Source organism: Arachis ipaensis, chromosome B2 (assembly GCF_059453495.1).
Source record: "Arachis ipaensis isolate K30076 ecotype BB chromosome B2, ASM5945349v1, whole genome shotgun sequence".
In the NCBI taxonomy this organism is placed as follows: domain Eukaryota; kingdom Viridiplantae; phylum Streptophyta; class Magnoliopsida; order Fabales; family Fabaceae; genus Arachis; species Arachis ipaensis.
The window spans coordinates 63251813-63267904 of NC_142437.1; the positions used below are offsets into that span (position 1 = coordinate 63251813).

Here is a 16092-nt window from a genome sequence, read left to right on the forward strand (position 1 = left end):
GAGTCGCGCTACTGTCGCCATCCATCCCGCCTCGCCATTGTCGCCCTTGTCGTCGCCTCCTCAAGCTCGTCGCCGTAGCAAGCTCGTCGCCGTCGCAGCTCGTCGTCCTTTGTCACGCTCTGTCACCGTCGCAGACTTGTCTTCCTGCTTCGGCCATCAATGCCTCCTTTGCCGTGAGTTGGTGTAACATCCCAAGTTTTTGGATAATTAAATTTATTATATTTGTTAAAATTAAAGTTCCGGTGATAGAAAAATAAAGAAAAGCTATCTCATTTAATTTGAATAATTAATATTTTGAGAATAAGCTATATTTTATAAAATGTGATTAATATGTTCATTTTATAATTTAAATTAGAAATAATTAATTAGATTTAGCAATATGTTGATAAATAATGTTCTTAAATATTTTTGATTGAATATATTTGATTTTAAAATTACTCCACCCTCCAATTTTATTAAAATGTCTATTCATATCTCTCTTTATTCCTTTATAAAATCCCTCATTTTTAACCTTAATTCCCAAATTGAATCAGAAACCCTAATTCCCAAATTGAAGAACCCTAACCCCAATCCCTCCTCACCACACTCAGCCACATCCCCTTTCCCTTTAATCCCTTTCAAACGTAACACAGCAGCAGAGAAGGAGAGCTGTGATCGAAAGAGAGGAAGAGCCACGCTGCCGTCGGTGTCCAGCCGCCTCGCCACCACCGTCGCGCCACCACTGCGCCATCGTCGCTCCCAGCTCGCTGCCATCCTCCACGTCGTTGCCGCCACTGTTCGCAAAGAGGAGAGAGAAAGACGTTGAGACCGAGCAGCGCCGAGAGGGAGATGAACCACCATCATCGTCGATTTGTGCTTGCCAGAGGAAGACGCTGCCGCCGATGAGTTGTCGCCGCTGTGATGCGTCTGAGAGGAGAGGAGTCGTGCGTTGAAAGCCGCCGCGTCTTGCCGCCAAGGGATCCATCGCAGCCAACCCGTCGCAGTTGGTGTCACCGCCGTCCCTGTTGGATTCTACCATGGAGAAGAGAACGACACAAGGGAGAGAGGGAGATAGAGCCGTGCGAGCTAGAGGAGGCACTGTCCTCGTTGTTGCTGCCACGGTCGCTGGTGAGTCGTGCACTGCCATCAGAGTCGAAGACAACATCAGCCTTCTTGTTCTGGTTCCGATTCCTCTATTTCTAAAACTATAGCGCTCATTCTTGTTCTGCTTCAAACTTGTTCTTTTGCCATGTTCTTGTTCTAATCCTAGTCACATATTCTTATTTTAGTTCTGCTACTTTGCTTCAAAATTGCTGTTGTAACTCGTATTGGTTTTGGGACTGTTGTGGCTGCTGCTGGTTTTGTTCGAGGCTACTGCTGCTGTGAGAAAGGAAAAAGGAATTTCTCGCGGTTAACGAATTCTTCGAGTTCCGGTTATTTGAGGTACGAGATTTATTTTAAAATTAACTGTTTTAATTTATGAATGCCAATGAAGTTTAGTGAATAACGGCAAATAATTTATAAATGTCTTGTTTGGTTAATTGATGAAAATTGATGAAATTGAGATTGTTGGTGATTGTGAATATGGTTGAATGTGATAAAATTGTGATGAGATTGATTTGTAGCTGTGTTTGAGGATGATGATTTCTGTTGGTTATGTGATTTGATGATGATGAGGGTATGCTTGAAATGCTGTTGGAAGTTGATGAACTATTATGAATATATATGTGTAATTTTGTGAATTATTGATTCCAAATTCTTGGAACTATACTACCAATGTGATTGTTGATGACATGTCATCATATCATGTTTTTCTATACGTTTTCATACAAGAAATTGATAATTAGTGTTTAAATATTGCATTCTTTTGTGCTTAAATAGTATATTTTCTTGATCTTTTGATTTTATAAATTTTGTAGGAAATAAGTGGAAAAAGAAGCAAAAGAGTACAAAATCAGCTAAAAAGAAGAAAAGAGGAATTTTTGGGACACACTTTAAAGTTGAACACGCTTTAGAACTTTAGGCCATGCTTTTAAAAGCATGGCCATGACCATGATAATGCCAAGGAATGAAGCTAGCGTTAAAATGAAATGAACGCTAATGGCATTACTAATTAATGCTTATGCATGCATTGAAAATTAATGCCATGCATTATCATAAATTAAAGCATGCATGCAATTTAATTAATAATGCCAATTAAGAATGGATGATATGAATGAACGCTACATTGACTTATTCATTAAATGAATGAATGCCAAAGGTGTTTAAAGCATGCATTTCATTTTTAATGCCGTTAAAGCCAATTGGCAAATGCATTAGCAATTAATTAATAAATCCAATGAAAGTAAGCAATGAGTGCTACGTTAATTGTTGCAACGGAGCGCTTCATCAAAGCCAAGGAGCAAGCATTCAAACAAGGCCAGCATTGAAAACAAAGGGAGCGCTACGTTAAATGTTTTAACTTTTTCGGACTTGGCACAAAGAAAAGTATGAGGAAATTGGCTCAAAATGGGAGAGCTAAGATTCGAATAGGGGAACAAAAGAAAAAGCAAGGGGCGCTATGATAAACCACTATTTTATGGTTTATCTTGTGCTTAATTGAGTGGATTTTATCAACTCTTTACCGACTTATTCATACTATTTGCATGGTTTTACATTTGCCTTCCTAATTATGTGCTTTGATTGAAAACATGCTTCTTTGGCCTTAAGTTCCCTATGTTTAAATCCTCTCTTATTACCATTAGATGCCTTGATATGTGTGTTAAGTGATTTCAGAGATTACAAGGCAAGAATGGCTCAGAGGATGGAAAGGAAGCATGCAAAAGTGGAAGGAATACAAGAAGTTGGAGAAATTGCTAAGCTGTCCAGCCTGACCTCTTCGCACTCAAACAGCTATAACTTTAGCTACAGAGGTCCAAACGACACGGTTTCAGCTGCGTTGGAAAGCTAACGTCCGGGGCTTCGATTTGATATAAAATATTTTATAGTTTCCTTGATGCTAGGAGACGCGACCGCGTGCTCCATGCGGCCGTGTCGCAGTGACAAAAATCAGCGTGTTTGAATTCGCAACCAGCGAATTCTGGGCTGTTTCTGACCCAGTTTGCGGCCCAGAAAACACAGATTAGAGGCTATAAAGTGAGAAAATACATCCATTCACGAGAAGCTCTCATATTCACAATTTTAGGAGTAGATGTAGTTTTTAGAGAGAGAGGTTCTCTCCTCTCTCTTAGGATTAGGATTTATGATTTCTCTTAGTTTTAGGAGTGACTCTCGATCCCAGGTTCAATGTTCTTTTTATTTATTTTCTCAATTTAATTTATGAACGTCTATGCCAGATTTAATTTCTTTTGTTAATGCAATTTGAGGTATTTTCAGATTTAAGATTGCTTTGCTTTATTTATATTGATGCTTTTAATTTAATTTAGATATTTTTCTCCCTTTTGGCTTTGGTCAAGTGATTGGTAGTACTTGAGTTATCAAACTCAGCAAGTGATTGAAATTGGCAGATTCTGCTTGAGCTAGGATTGCTCTAACACTAGTCTCTCCACAAGAGTTGACTAGGACTTGAGACTCAAGCTAATCAGTCCACTTAACCTTCCTTTGTTTAATAAAGGCTGACCAAGTGGGATTAAAACCCAATTCTCTTCACACCTGATAAGGATAAATAAGATAGGAATTCCAATTCTTATACCTTGCCAGGAGATTTTATTATTAATATTTTATTTTACTTGTCATATAACATATTCCCTCCTTACTTCCAAAACCCCAATTTACAAACTCATAACCAATAATAAGAACATACCTCCCTGCAATTCCTTGAGAAGACGACCCGAGGTTTAAATAGCCGGTTATCAATTTTAAAGGGGTTTGTTACTTGTGACAACCAAAACGTTTGTAAGAAAGGTTGATTGCTTGGTTTAGTAACTATACTCACAACGAGAGTTTACTATAACCTCTAAACCATCAATCTTCTGTTCTTCAAAATGGCGCCGTTGCCGGGGAATTGCAAACGTATGCCTTATCATTGGTTATTGTAAATATTTGCTTTTTGCTTGTTTTTTTTGTTTTTATTTTTGTTTTTACTCTTTTTTTTCGTAAATTAAGAGGTTATTGGTTTTTATTTTAAAATTTTTATCTTATCTTATCTTATTTCAAAAATCAAATTTCAAAAATTCAAATTTCAAAAATTTAAAAATTCAAAATTTCAAAATTTCAAATTTCAAAATTTAATTTTCAAATTTCAAAATTTAATTTTCAAATTCAAAATTTAAATAACCTTTTAATTTAAATTTGTTTTTATTTACGTTTTTAATTTTTATTTGCTACTATGAACTCTCACCCTTTTGGCTATGAGTCTGATTACAATTATGTTGCAGGAAGAAAAAATTACAATGAGAACAGGCATCAAGGTTGGAACAATCAAAGATGGGAGGAGCCACAAGGATTTGATCAATCCTCATGGCAACAACCACCTCCAATGGACTATCAACAACCACCACCATATGCCTATAAACCCTCTCCTCAACACAGCTTTGAACCACCATACTCACAAGCCGCCTACAACCATTCACCTCCATATGACCCTAACCTGTATCCACCATACCAACCACCCTATGAACCAAATGAACCCTCCTATCCACCCCAAACCTCCATAGAGAAAGCACTTGCCGATCTAAACTCTACTATACAAGCTCTCTTCGCCCAAATCGGACCACCAAATACCTTCAACATTCAACCCTCAAGCTCTAGTGCACTTCCTTGTCAACCACAGAATGATCTCTCCATCCCATCAGCACCATCCATGGAAGGGCACCCACATCCATTAATCCAAGAGCAACATGATCTCAATGATGCTATTGACATGGAACAAGAGAGAAGGGATCATCTTCGCGAATCCATACTTCATAAGGAGCTAGAGGAGGCCCTAAAGGTGAAGGTAGTAAAAACCCTTGAAGTCGAAGGAGTGGTTGAAGAATTAGTGAAGGAAGAATCAAGGGATCATCTCAAGGAAGCAGCGGATCAATTTCATGCAACTCTATATCAACTAAATCAAGCGATAAGTCAATTAGGTTCCCGACGCTCGGACACTCAAAGTGCTCCCATGGCTTCATGTGGGCAATCTAATGAAGAACGTAGCATGAAGGAGATATTAGAAACTCCAGTGGACAGTACGGAGCATGACTTTGTACTGGAACAAGTGGAGGAAGCTGTAATTATCGAAGAAGAAGAAGTGGTTGCAGACTTAGGAGATGCTGAACCTCCATGGGAAAGTCAAGACATAGAACCTCCTTCCAAGACGATTGCATTGGATGTTAAGGAGGGTGTACAACCTCCAAGGCATATCACAGTTGAAGACTTGGAAGAGGTTGATCAAGAGATAGAGATTCAAGAAGAAGAAGCACAACCTCCCATGCCCTTGGAAAGCAATGAAAAGGAGATTGAATTGGAAGAAAGCTACCAAGAGGAAGAGGTTGAAATTGAAGAAGCTTGCAAAGAGGTGGTAATTATCAGAGAAGAGCACAAGGGAGTGGAGCTTGCAATTTCATTAAAAATACCTCCCTCTAAGTTGCCATTACCCTTCGCAACATTCAAGTGGGTAAAATTCATATCCCTTAACTTTCTGATTCCACTTGAATATGGGCTACTGGAGACGGATGGTCAACTTAGAGCTCTTTGTGGCATTAAGAGTAAGAGGAAGATGGTCAGTGGTAAGAATTGTCCTGCAAGGTTCATTATGGTTGGAAGCTTTAAGTTTAAACGCAAGGGTTGGTGTAAAGCTCAATTGAATGGGTCTAGGAAGTTGTTTGGACGCTTCAACAAGAATTCTAAAGCTGAACCACCCGGATGGAATCATGATAATCAACTTGAAGACGGGTGTAAAAGCAAGATTTGGGATCCTGGAATCTATTCTGACATCCAACACCCCGGGAGCCTAAGAATCTGTTTAAAGCTACTCAAAGGCATTACGTGCCTAGTTTGGGATCCCGGAGGCTATTGGAATTACAAACATTGGTGGAGATTCCTGGATGAGTTCAAATACAAGCCACCATAACAGGAAGCTCATCAAATGTCCAAGTTAAGGAATTTAACTAAAAGTGCTAGGTGGGAGACAACCCACCATGGTATGATCATTCCTTTTTCATTTTTAGTTAGTTTTATTTGTTTTCGAGTTTTATTTTATTTTATTATATTGAACCTGGAGTTTTGCATCACATTCATATTAACACTGCATTCTGCATTTTTCATGCATAAAAAAAAAAGAGAAGCACGCACGCGACGCGGCAGCGTCGCTGACGCGTCCGCGTCATGTGGGAAAAATGGCTCCCACGCGACCGCGTCACTCACGCGGCCGCGTGACCTGGAAATCGACGTACAAAGGGTGCACGACCGAAAGTTGTGCGAGAGTGGTGCTGGACTGGTGCTGACCGCACACGCCTTACCATGCGGACGCGTGCCTCACGCGTCCGCGTCATATCCCCATGATGGCCACTCACGTGATCGCATCGACCACGCGATCGCGTCACCCTGGATTTTGGCAATACTAAGTTTTGAACAGAGAGTTGTGCGACCGCGAGGCTGCACTCGCGCCACTAGCACAAATCGAGTCACGCGATCACGTGCCCCACGCGTCCGCATCACCTGACCTTATCGCGCACCACGCGACCGCGTCTCTCACGCGTCCGCGTCGCCTGCGCCACACAACTTATCCAGATCAGCGCCAATTATCTTATCTTTTCTTTTCTAATCCTAATTTATTTTCTATCTTTTCTTCTTCCCTTCTTTCCCTTCTCATTCTTCTTATATTTTATTTTATTTTACTTAATTTATTTGCATATTTCATTCATTGCATTTTAATTTAGTGCATATTTTTATTTTCTTTTCTAAATTTATTATTTTTCCTTTGGTGTTGAATTTTCTTATTTCACTATTGCATCTTCTCTTGAAATATTTTGGGTGCTTAGTAACTTGTTTTATTCTGATTGGGTAACATTATTTAAATCAATGCTAATCTTTTATGATACTCGTACTTCTCTTGCATTGATATGAACTTATACTATCTTGCATTACCCACATTCCCCTTTGTTGCAAATTCTGCACCACTGGTATGCCATGGCTTCTATTGTTTTCTCACGTACATGTTGAAGCTTCCATATACTTGAGACCCTTATCATTTGGCATTAACCCACCCCATACTTCATTTATTTTCTTATCTTTACTTCTAGGTATTACTGTTCTTCTTTTCTCTTCTTTCAGGCTGGCCACCAAAGACGGAAAAAGGGAGAAATTTCTAAAAGGGGAGACAAACATGTCCATCTGCACAATCCTTGAAGGAAAGCATCAGTTGGAACAACCCGTCCACCTGCACATCTCAGCATGCACCGAGGACAGTGCAATCTTTAAGTGTGGGGAGGTCGATACCGATCTCCATGGGTTAGTTACTCTTCTATCTCAACACCAATGGTTTATTTTTCTTGTTAGTTGTTGCATTTACATATTTGATTGCATGTTTATTTGATTTTATGCATTTAGTTACTACTTGGTTGAAATAATATTTTCTTTTTCAAGAAATATTTATAGTATTTCACTAATTTAAATTGAAAAAAAAAATTTTTCTATTAAAACTTGTCTGAAGTTGTATTCGGAACATGGTTTTTGAGCCAAAGAACACACAACCTGTGAGATTTTGAGCTTATTTATATGGTTACATTATTTAACCATAAATTTTTATTCTTGTGTGTTTTCTTCTCTATAATTGCAATCTTTGCTTTGTTCCATTCTATATGTCCAATGTTTAATGTGTTACATGCTTGCATATGATTGAGGCCATTGTTTGATTTTAGCTCACTTATCCCAAATAAGCCTACCCTTTAAATCACCCTTGTCAGCCACTTTGAGCCTCTTAATCCCCATTTGTTCTGTTTTATAACCACATTACTAGCGTTAAGCAGAAAAACAAATAAAAAAAATCCCAAGTTGAATCCTTGGTTAGCTTAAGATAGATATTGTGTATAATTTAAGTATGGAAAATTTTATGGGAACATAGGATGATAAAAGGGAGAATTAAATTGAATAAGTTATTTAAAAATTTGGGAAGCATGCTCATGTGAAATAAAAAATTACCATGTGTATTGAAAAAAAATATTAAGTAATTAAATAAGGGGATACAAAAAAAAAAGAAAAAAAAAGAAAAGAAAAGAAAAGAGAAAGAAAAATAATATTACCCCAAATGCAAAATAAAAAGAATCAATGCACATGGGACAAAATTCAAAAATAAGTTTGATACATGAGCGTGTAATACAAAAGTGGGAAAAATTTGGGTAGCTAGGTAAAGTATTTTAGAATTGTATAAAGTATGTATATGTTAGGTGAGATCTTAGACTAGTCAAGGATTCAATTTATAGCTCACTTAGCCATATATATACCCTCACCCTTACCTTGGCCCCATTACAACCTTAAAAAGACCTCATGATGTTTGCATTGGTACATTAAATACATGTTGATTGGTTAGATGAAGAACAAAGTTTAGAAAGCATGACTAGAGAAGAGTAGAGTGATTAACCCTATACACTTGAGAGATTAGAGTGATATATACTACCAGTGAGGGTTCAAGGCTTGATTCTATATTCCCTGCTTTCATGAGCTGTCTTCTTACAAGTTTACTTGCTTTTTATTGTACGATTTGAATTAGTGAAAATTGGTTTGTATTTGTCTTAGAGAACTTGTTTGCTTTTAACCAAGTAGGTAGAAACATTCTGCATGTAGTTGCATTCATACAGATAGGTTGCATTTCATGCATTCTACCATTCCTCTTCACTCCTTTATAGCTTCTCCTGAGCTTAGCATGAGGACATGCTAATGTTTAAGTGTGGGGAGGTTGATAAACCACTATTTTATGGTTTATCTTGTGCTTAATTGAGTGGATTTTATCAACTCATTACCCACTTATTCATACTATTTGCATGGTTTTACATTTGCCTTCCTAATTATGTGCTTTGATTGAAAACTGTAGAACCTATGCACAATTACTCAAGAGGGGGGGTGAATTGAGTATTGCAACAACAATGAATCTTTTTGCGAAAGTTAAAGACAATATTCAAAAGTGTTATTGTACTAGTATTTTTCCAAGAGCTTAACTCAATTGCTAAGCATTTATAAGGAGCTTTTACTTTCCAATAGACACCAACTCAAATAAATTGATCAAGCTTTTCACCAATCGGACTTAAGCTATTCCTTAAGTACTTACGAAGCTACTTTTCGATCACAATTTATTTGCTCAAAGGTAAAAGACAATAATATAGAAGAGATGAGTTTGGAGAGATGCAAACGCTATTTAGAGTGGTTCGGCACAATCCTTGTCCTACGTCCACTTTCTTTCTCAATCGCTATTGAGAAGTTCCACTATTGCCAAGCTTCAAGGTGCTCGCGCAAAACCTTTTACAATCCGAGTCCTTAGTTTCTAACACCTCACGGTATATGATCACCACTCGTATACTAACCCACTCCACTTAGAGATTCCTTCTCTAAGATTTGCCTTGAGTACTTAGTATACTTCTTTGGTATCCTCACCGACTATAGTGTTTATAACTCTTGACTCAACCTTGGAGATCACACTCCAATTTACAAAGTGTTACAAGAAAACAATTCTCAAAGAATTGTTGAGATGAAATGAGTACTCTCTAGAAGAGTGTATGATTACAAGTTTAGCACTATTGAACCAATTGATATTGCTCTCTCAAATTGTGTATTATAACACCTTAAAAATGTGTAGAATGAAAGAATATGAACAAGATAGTTTGCAAATACTCACATGTCTGAAATAAGGCTTCAATCCATCTATTTATAGACTTCCCAAACCTTAGAAACGTTGGGGAGTTAATGGGATGGAGCCGTTTTGTTAAAACTAGCCGTTTTTTATGTTTTTGAATCATTTGCATCGATGCATAACACTTTGCATCGATGCAAATGTGTCTTTGAAGCTGAAATTTGAATTTTCAGCTAGGTTGCATCGATGCAAACATCTTTGCATCGATGCAACAAGTCGTTGCATGCTTTGCATCGATGCAAGATGAGTGTGCATCGATGCAAACCTTAAAGAATGGCTTAAAATCACTTCAAAATACTTAGGATTGATCTCAAACTTGTTGGAGTCAATTCCTATGCTTTTGTACCTTTGAAAACAAGTTTTTAAACCATTTGGCTAGCATCGAATTGCAAGATATGCATCAAAACATTTTGTGAGTGTGTGTTGAGAGATTTAGCAATTGGTTCTTAACAAGAAGTTACCTAAGTCCTAAGACACTATACTTGTCTTCAAATGTTGTGGACTTGAGTTTCTTGTTGTTGTTGTGTTGCTTTCAACTCTTCATTCCTCAATGTTGAATGTTGGTTGATCTTTCAACATGCTTGTTCATTCAAGTTGTTTGTTGGTTTGTCTTTCATGTCGTTTGTTGGTTTGTCATTCATCAAAACCTACGAATACAAACTTCGCATACAAGCAACATGATTTACAAAAACATGCTTCTTTGGCCTTAAGTTCCCTATGTTTAAATCCTCTCTTATTACCATTAGATGCCTTGATATGTGTGTTAAGTGATTTCAGAGATTACAGGGCAAGAATGGCTCAGAGGATGGAAAGGAAGCATGCAAAAGTAGAAGGAATACAAGAAGTTGGAGAAATTGCTAAGCTGTCCAACCTGACCTCTTCGCACTCAAACGGCTATAACTTTAGCTATAGAGGTCCAAACGACACTGTTTCAGTTGCGTTGAAAAGCTAATGTCCGGAGCTTCGATTTGATATATAATATGCCATAGTTTTCTTGACGCTAGGTGACGCAATCGTGTGCTCCATGCGGCCGCGTCGCAGTGACGAAAATCAGCGTGTTTGAATTCGCAACCAGCGAATTCTGGGCTGTTTCTGACCCAGTGTGCGGCCCAGAAAACACATATTAGAGGCTATAAAGTGGGGGAATGCATCCATTCATGAGAAGCTCTCATATTCACAATTTTAGGATTAGATGTAGTTTTTAGAGAGAGAGGTTCTCTCCTCTCTCTTAGGATTAGGATTTATGATTTCTCTTAGTTTTAGGAGTGACTCTCGATCCCAGGTTCAATGTTCTTTTTATTTATTTTCTCAATTTAATTTATGAACGTCTATGCCAGATTTAATTTCTTTTGTTAATGCAATTTGAGGTATTTTCAGATTTAAGATTGCTTTGCTTTATTTATATTGATGCTTTTAATTTAATTTAGATATTTTTCTCCCTTTTGGCTTTGGTAAAGTGATTGGTAGTACTTGAGTTATCAAACTCAGCAAGTGATTGAAATTGGCAGATTCTGCTTGAGCTAGAATTGCTGTAACACTAGTTTTTCCACAGGAGTTGACTAGGACTTGAGACTCAAGCTAATCAGTCCACTTAACCTTCCTTTGTTTAATAAAGGCTGACCAAGTGGGATTAAAACCCAATTCTCTTCACACCTGATAAGGATAACTAAGATAGGAATTCCAATTCTTATACCTTACCAAGAGATTTTATTATTATTATTTTATTTTACTTGTCATATAACATATTCCCTCCTTACTTCCAAAACCCCAAGTTACAAACTCATAACCAATAATAAGAACATACCTCCCTGAAATTCCTTGAGAAGACGACCCGAGGTTTAAATACTCGGTTATCAATTTTAAAGGGGTTTGTTACTTGTGACAACCAAAACGTTTGTAAGAAAGGTTGATTGCTTGGTTTAGTAACTATACTCACAACGAGAGTTTACTATAACCTCTAAACCATCAATCTTCCGTTCTTCACGCTATGTTGCATTAGTTAACTTAGCGCTATGAACAAGGCATGGTTCGACGAGCCTGGGACAAGGCAGGGAGTGCTACGTTGCAACTCCTAACTGAGCGCACCACTAGAAGCATGCCCCAACCCATTTTTAAACAAATGCCTCCTGATCCAAGCTTCACTCCAACACATCCTGACTCAATTGAACCAAGCCAATTTGGATCCACTCCTCTTCAAATCCAAAGCAAGCAAAGCCCATTATCATCACTCAAAGGCATAAGAGATAGTTAGAATAGGAATTTCATTTAAATTGTAATTTGTTTTCAATTTCAATTTTATTTTCATTTTGTAAAGCCTATATAAAGGCATCAATTCCATTTCATTGAGAGAGGCTGGCTCTAATAGAGAGCAGTAGGAGTAGGATTAGAATAGAGAGCTCTCTTTTAATTTTCCTTTTTGAATTTGAGAATTGAGATCAGATCTGGGTTCATTTTCTGTTTTCATTGTCTTTCTTTTGCAACTTCTACTTTCTAATTCTGGGCTTTTAAATTCTGAGTGAAGAATTCTTTGAAGTTCTTCCTCTTGGAGTTCCATTTCTTTTCTGTTTTCTAAATTTATGAATTAAAGATTGGATCTCAATTGTTTTTTTTTATTTTCACTTTTTCTGCAAATTTTCATTTCTGCTTTAGTTCTTCTGCAAATCTACTTCATCTTCTACTTCTCTGCACTTTACAATTCCAGTTTTATTTTGAATCCCAGTCCTCAAATCCTTTATTCTTCAAGCAATTTAAGATTTCCAGCAATTTAGATTCAGCAATTTAAGTTTCTTGCACTTTAAGTTTCAGTCATTTACTTTTCTTGCAATTTAAGTTTCAGCTATTTTACTTTCTTACACTTTAAGTTTCTGCAATTTTACTTTCTGTACTTTAAATTCACTGCAATTTCCTTTTTGTTGATTTAATTTCATCCAATTCACCAATGTTAGCTTGACTAAACTAATCACCCACTAAAGTTGCTTGATCCATCAATCCCTGTGGGATCGACCTCACTCTAAGTGAGTTTTACTACTTGAGGCGATCCGGTACACTTGCCGGTGAGTTTAGGTGTGGAATCTGATTTCCACCCATCAATTGTGCTGTTTGTCTTGTTGTGACTTGCTTGTATGTTGAATTGAATCTTTTACTTGTACTATTAGTTTATGAATGTATTAAAGTGATTACAAGTTGATATTTTGATTAAGAATTAATTATGTGGCTAAGAGATGGTTAATGTGACTAGTTTTATATTTAGAATTTGTTTTGAGTTTAGAGATTTTAAAAGAGGTAATTATTTAAAGTAAAACTAAGAGTATTTTCAAAAAATTTGATAAAAATATAGTTGAATTTGTTGAATTTGATAAAACTAGGGATTTAAAAACTATCATAGTTGAATTTGTTGTTGCAAATTATGATTTGAGATGAATTTGTTGTCGTATGTTGAATTAGACACTCAGTTGCTAGGGAAGTTCGTTGACAAGAAGAAAGATCATGATTCTGCCAAAGGGTCAATCAAGTATCTTGCACTGCACTTGAGATTTGAAGTTGATATGGTTGCCTATTCCCTTTGTGAGTTTAGAGGTGGTGAGAGTGAGAGAAGGGAACTTCAAGCCTATAGAAAAAGCCATTTTTCTCTTCTTATTGAGCGCTTGAAGAATTCAACAAGGTATGATTGTTTCTGCAATATGCTTTTTAAAAAATTGTTTTGGTACATGCCCTTGTATTGAGATATATATATATATATATATATATATATATATATATATATATATATATATATATATATATATATATATATATACTACTGATTGATGTTGTAGCCCTATATCTCCAATGGTTTTGAGGAAAATGGGAAGATATCCATTGACACCAGAAGAACCAGCACTTGTGCTAGCAGGCCATGGTTTCAAGTGCGGAACCTACGTTTACTTGGCTGGTTCTGGTATTTATGGAGCAGATTCAAGAATGAATCCCTTTACTAGGCTCTATATCAATGTTATTACAAAGGAAGATTTCCTTGCTCGGTTGCTCCCAATGAACTTGAACCTTTTAAGAATTTTTCTTCTCAGGTAATAAATATTCATGTTAATAATTTTCAAATTCAGTTGAAGCATGACTACTAATACTTAACAATGAAGGTTTGATGTTAATGTAGCTTGCTGCTTTGGACTTTATTGGATATGCAACTGCTGATGTATTTTTCATGACAAACTCTGGTAGCCAACTCTCAGTAATGGTGTCTGGATTCAGAAGCTACTATGGTGGCGATCATGCTCCTACTTTGAGGCCTAACAAGAAGAGGCTGGCAGCAATCTTGTGGTAGAATGGTACTATAGGATGAAACAGTTTTGAAAAAAGAGTAAAGAAGATCATCCAGAAAGATCAGAAAGTTACAATGAGGAAGTTTGGTAAAAGCATTTACAGACAGCCAAGGTCTCCCGAGTGCATGTGTAGACAACCTTAACACCATCAATCAACACACTCACGCACCCATTGTATAATATTAGACTAAGACCAGCCCAATGCACATGGAGCTGAATTACTTATACTATATAGTAGTATAGATCTAAAAATGTTATTACTTATAACTTAATTTATGTATAATTTTATTGATTTTATTGATATGTTAGTTGGTTACTTTAATCATAACTTATCTTAATTTTTTATTATCATTTTTTATTTTTAGATTTATTTTGTGATTATGATAATTTTGGGATGTGATTATGTTTTAAAAAATAAAATTAAATCTCATAAAACAAAATAGGCTATGGTCATGATAAAAATCGTGACCATAGATAAGGCTATGGTCACAGTTTTAAGGTGGGGTGACCATAGATAAGCTATGGTCACGGTGTAAAACCGTGACCATAGATAAGGCTATAGTCACGGTAAAAACCGTGACCATAGATTGGGCTATGATCATGGTTTTAAGGTGGGGTGACCATAGAGGCTATAGTCACGGTGAAAACGGTGACCATAGATAGGGCTATGGTCACGGTTTTAAGTGGGGTGACCATAGATAGGGCTATGGTCACGGTTTTAAGGAGGGGTGACCATAGAGTCTATGGTCACGGTGAAAATCGTGACCATAGATAAGGCTATGGTCACGGTTTTTACGCATGACCATAGATTAACCTATGGTCACGGTGAGAAAACGTGGTCTAAAGTGTCAGAATTTGAAAATTGAAACTGTGACCATAGAAACCGTGACCATGACCTATGGCCACGAGAAAATAGGCTACAGTAAAAAACCGTAACCATAGGTCCAAAATCGTGACCATAGATCTATGGTCACCCTTTTTACTAGCTATAGTCACGGTTTTTTACCGTGACCATAGGCCTTTTTTTGTAGTGACATTATTTAGTTCTAGACCAACCAAAATAATGTAAGCAAATCTATAAATAAAATAATAACTACCAACCATTTCTTTCCAAAAGTAATAGGAGAAGAAGAAGTTGTAATTTCTCATAATTATATTAATAAACTGACATTAGTAGTTAATAAAAAATGATATACTCTTGTAGTGATAATAATTGAAAAAGAAAAATTTGAGTTTATAATCATAGTAAACTCAGGAACACATGTAAATTGTATATAAGAAGACTTAATACCTATCAAATATTATAAAAAAATAACTGAAACAATTATCAAAGCAAAAAACGATAAAATGACTATAAACTACAAAATTTTTAGAGTAAAGATTTATAAAAATAAAGTATGCTTTTCAACTATATTTGTTTTTAGAAAAAAAATATCTCAACAAATTATATTAGGTAACTCTTTTTACTTTGTTACTATATCCTTTTATGGTAGATATAGATGGAATAACCACTTATTACATACCAAACCAATCTATTCTATTTGAGTTCATATAAAAACTCAAAGAAAGAAAACTTAACCTACTACAACAGGTAGTTATTTCTCAACTTAATATAATAGAAAGAACAAAAAAATAGATTAATTTCCTAAATCAAGAGATGGTATATAAAGAATAAAACAACAATTAGAAATTCAAAAAATTCAAATTCTAATAAAAGGATTAGAAGAAAGAAATAAAAAAGATTTGTGTAGTCTAAATCCAACAGCTTTTTATTATGGAAAACTACATGAAGTATCCTTATCATATGAGGATAATTTTCAAGAAAAAGATATTCTCACTAAAGCAAAACCTATTTTTAAACGAATAAAGAATTTTTGGAATACTGTAAGAAAGAAATCCAAAAATACTTAGATAAAGGCTTAATTAGATTATCAAAGTCTTGTTAGAGCTGTACAGAATTTTATGTAATAAAAG

At 36.1% G+C, this 16092-nt stretch overlaps 1 pseudogene; it reads left to right on the top strand.

Moving 5' to 3' along the window:
• Positions 1-1016: 1016 nt before the first annotated feature.
• LOC107627253 (O-fucosyltransferase 8-like) lies at positions 1017-14261 on the top strand (annotated as a pseudogene).
• The last annotated feature ends 1831 nt before the right edge of the window (positions 14262-16092 follow it).